General features: G+C 33.8%; 1 protein-coding gene across 1 annotated transcript in view; it reads right to left on the bottom strand.

The window, feature by feature from the left end:
• Positions 1 to 5,000, bottom strand: part of LOC106869702 (uncharacterized) — an 878,940-nt gene that overhangs the window by 201,381 nt on the left and 672,559 nt on the right. The window lies entirely within an intron of this gene.

Here is a 5,000-nt window from a genome sequence, read left to right as displayed (position 1 = left end):
GTGTAAACAATGTACATGCTTTACGTCCGCCTATTCAGTTTCACTTTCCCTGTTACTGCCAACTAACACTTTGGTTGTGTTTCTGCATGCACACGCACGTATGCACATGGACATACACAGACATACACATGCTCTAACACACGCGAGCACATATATCGGTATCTTAAAGAGTTAGCATGTACGCACTTTTACGATTCATGTAGCATGCAAGCATGCCTACATGTATGAACGTATAAATATGTCTGTATTCACGCATGTATGTGTGTATATATATATATATATATATTTATATATATATATATATATATATATATATATACATATATATACGTATATACATATCTTGATATATGTTCATATTTAACTATATGAACAAGCAAATACAGGAATACATACAGACTCATACGCTCATAAACTCGCATACGTACATCCATAAATACATACATACATACATACATACATACATACATGTATACATACATAGACAAACAGACGCACGTACATACACACTCATACACACACACACACACACACACACACACACACACACACACACACACACACACACACACTGACACAAATTCAAATATCTAATCAGAACCAAGGGAAATTGTATGTTTACTATATTATTTAAAATTTCATATCTCTTCGTTAAATAAGATTTAGATTTCTAGATAATTTGTTTTATATAAACATCTCCTTTGATCTTATTTTCACCTGTTGAAATAGAATTTATCCCATACCATTCACTGTTTCATTCTATTGTTTTCCTTCTTCCATTTCATGCTTCCTATCCAGACATACCCATTCTCGCTTTTTCTTCTGGCAAGTCTAAATATATCTTATTTAGATTTCCGTTGCTATTGTCTTGTACGTCTAAATAAGCAGACACCTTGATCAGTTCGTTACAATATGTTTGGTATGATAAACATACAGCATGTGATATGAAGATTTAGGAAGTAAATGTGCATGAGGAAGTGTAGCGTGTGCTTGAAGTGGCTCTTATACAGATACGCATATATCTACATATATGTGTACGAATGCATTTATGGGTAAGTATAAATGTGCAGACATACACATAAATGGGATAATGCATATTTTGATGCACGTACGTTTAGTTATATAGCATCAATCTATTTATCTATCTTTATTTGTATCTGTCTCTTTCTCTCTGCATATATATATATATATATATATATATATATATATATATATAGATCGATAGATAGATAGATAGATAGATAGATAGATAGATAGATAGATAGATAGATACACATAGGTGTCCCTCTCTAGAAATATATATTTTCTTTCACCTCTTACTGGCTTCAGTCATTAGACTACGGCTATGCTGGAGCACCGTACAATATTTATTGGTCCTTAGATTGAAACGATTTTGGAGCACAACATCGGAGAAATTTACTGGATCTTATCGGTTCACTCAATATCGTTTTAATCGGATACAATTTTAGCGGGCTATATTTGTGACACCGCTACATATCTGGGCAGAAACACTCGCAATGTTTTCCTCAAGCAATATCGAAATGCGAGTCGATTTGGTAGACGAGAACTGAAAGACGCCCGTCGTATATATATATATATATATATATATATATATATATATATATATGCATATATGTGCGTATGCGTGTCTGTGTTTGTCTCCCCACTGTCGCTCGACACCCATTGTTGATGTGTTTACGTCCACGTAACTTAACGGTTCGGGAAAATAGACCGATAGAATATGTACTAAGCTTACAACGATTAAGTCTTGGGGTTGATTTGCTCGACTAGAGGCGGTGCTACAGCATAGCCGGAGTCAAATGACTGAAGAGGTAAAAGAATAATATATATATATATATATATATATATATATATATATATATATATATATATATATATATATATATATATGTATATATACAGGTGTATATGTGTGCAAGAATGTATATAAATGTTTTTGTGGCTGTATGGTCTGTATGTCAAAAGGTTTGTGGATATATGTGCCGTGTCAGTGATTCTGTAATGTAATTGGGAATGATTGTCGCAAAAACACATCTAATTAAGGTAAACAAACGATAATAAATGTTGGGAAATGTAATAAAACATATAAAGACGACGGATGTGATGGAGACGACGTCAAAGACGACGATAATGACAGTGTAGATATATCACTACTAATGATAAAAACTATGAGAAGAACAACGATAATATTAATAATAATAATAATAATAATAATAATAATAATAATAATTGAAGAAGAAGAAGAAAAACAAGGAAAGAGAAGAACGAGAACAAGAAGACCGTTAATAATAATGATAATAATGATAAGAGTAATAATAATAATGACACTAATTATGATGATAAAAATATGTTTATGAATTTTTGTTACAAGGCATAAGTTAGAATAATGCAGAAATAAACGACTGAAGAACGAATATATAATTCCGTGTGTTTATTTGGCAAAGAAGAAACATACATGACCCTCCCGAAATACAAGAAGAAGAAGAAGAAGAAGAAGAAGAAGAAGAAGAAGAAGAAGAAGAAGAAGAAGAAGAAGAAGAAGAAAAAGAAGAAGAAGAAGAAGAAGAAGAAGAAGAAGAAGAAGAAGGAGGAGGAGGAGGAGGAGGAGGAGAAGAAGAAGAAGAAGAAGAAGAAGAAGAAGAAGAAGAAGAAGAAGAAGAAGAAGAAGAATTAAAACCTACCCTCTGCCCATAAGAAGAGGGATTTCCACTGTCATTCCTACCTTTCTGACTCTCTCTGACCCCGCTATCATGTGTTATAGGTGCTATGAACAAAAAAATAAACCACCTCAAGTACAAGGATAACCAAAAACTTTTCGCTAAAAGCACCATGGAACAATGAAACCATATCAAAATTGTCCGGAGTTTCAGAAATGGCATTGGAATGTGCATGGAGCTAGACAAAAGTGCCAGTGTCACTCTGAGGAGAAGATACTTATTCAGTACTGAAAGCACTGCACTCGGCACAATGATAAAAAATGGTGGGAACACAAACCATGTCACTTCCTTGAAAATAAACATGTATCACTCGTGTGGAACTTTTCTGTTTACTCTGACAGAAAGATAGAGGTAAATGGCCAGACATTATACTGAAAGACTTCTTATCTATATGACTGTTCCGGTCACATAGATAAGTATCTGTCAAGAACTACCAAAAACTGAACGCGCATAAAGATCTTAATTTTTCAACTTCAGTTCTTGTTTCGCTACAGACTGCCTTTATCGCGTTGACTAATGTTTCGATTACAGTCATCCAGAACTTTTTGCTATAACCAAATACTATATGATCTAAGGAGTTCTTCCTTCTTTACCACAACAGTGTGATTTAAGTAAGATCCGGCTGTTATTTCAACACGGACAAGTTACCACGTAATGTTAGTGTGGTTTTCTCGTAGAATCGTTAATAATAATTAAAATGTTTACCCGTTGATTTGGCATTTTCGCAATTCAGTTCGAAAGTGATAAATATAATTTTCAACTATTGGCTACGGAGACTCCACAAACAAATAAAACATGTGCCACGATGTAGTAAAACACTGGTTTCAACATTAATGAAGAAAATTATAAGTTCTTGGTTTCGGTGCCGATGTTATTTCGTAATAAAAGAAAAATTAGCCTTGCAGAATTACAATGTTAATTCTTCGCTAACGTTAAATAAGTTTCCTCTAGAGTGAGTCTTTAAATTTCAAGTATTATTGAGACAAATTCATTTCCCTTGCTGACCTATCTAATTCTATGCTTATTACCGTGTTAAACACGATGTAATTAAATTATCTTTATTGTAATACGATAATACTGTTTATCAGAAATAGCCCAATCTGAAAGTAATTATAAAGGTTTAGAGTGGATACCAAGTTATCGAAAGGTTCAAGCCTAGGATTAATTTGTATATAGAATACATAGGACACATAGATAACAGCTGTAGACAGGATTAGCATTGCTACCTTGTATTTATCAAGCTTACAATGCTGGTAATTGAGAATGTCTCTGAAGTTAAAAAGTTTTCTTAACTATGCATTGTTTTTTTTTGTTTTCATTCAATGTAGCGCTTTGAAGTAAAACTTGGGGAAAAAAATAGTATGTAACTCTATAAGGTGAATTGTTCCTTTTATGGTGAAGCAGACGTAAGACGTATCATACATTAGCCCCAACAGTTCGTCCTGAAGTGCCTTCAGTGGACTACTCCCCATTGCATACATTCATGTTCCGTCTCCAATCTGAAGATAACCTAACCCTACCCATCCCTCAGTCTCAGATACTCTAAAAATGTCATGGAATTGCCCTTCCTCATCTGATAATGGTATAAGAAAAGAGACACATTGAGATCAAAGAACAGTCGGTTCGAGATCTCTCACAGTTCTGGACTTTGGCTGAGACCCAAACAATTAACTTGTAGTGTAGTTCAGTTCCGTATGTATGTATTATTTGATTTATACCGAGATTGGTGAATGTTTTGTTAAAACCTCTGTAGGTGTGTCCCTGAGTGTTTGGGACTTAATATAAAACCATATATTGCAATTCTATTGATAACGCAATATGAATGATGGGTCGAACACTGAATCTATAAATCTGTCAATGACAAAATATATGAAGTACAATATTTAAAACAAAACAAATGGAACAAACACAACAACCACAGCAGAATATACTAGAAGTATATCACAAGAAAAATTACAAGTCGAAGATGAAATACAAGTCAGAGATGCCTGGCCCCGAGTAGAATCTACAGAAGTAGTTAAATATTCTATTCTTTATTATTTTATTCTTTAATATTCTATTATTTTCTCTGCTTGCAATATGGTGCCGAACATTTCTGTATTTTCAGTAGTTATCTAAGAATCCTACTCGTATCGCCTGATGGTTTGTACGCTTCGCGGGAGTGAAGCAACGAGTTTCATCCTCGATTTCGTGTCAAATAAAATACCTTTCTGCTGGGTCGGTTACCATGGATATTTGCTCAGCGAGAAATGGTCTATTGAG

Source organism: Octopus bimaculoides, chromosome 13 (assembly GCF_046866305.1).
Source record: "Octopus bimaculoides isolate indiv1 chromosome 13, ASM4686630v1, whole genome shotgun sequence".
In the NCBI taxonomy this organism is placed as follows: Eukaryota; Metazoa; Mollusca; class Cephalopoda; order Octopoda; family Octopodidae; genus Octopus; species Octopus bimaculoides.
Note: the sequence above shows the minus strand (reverse complement) of the source record. Positions and strands in the feature narration are given on the sequence as shown.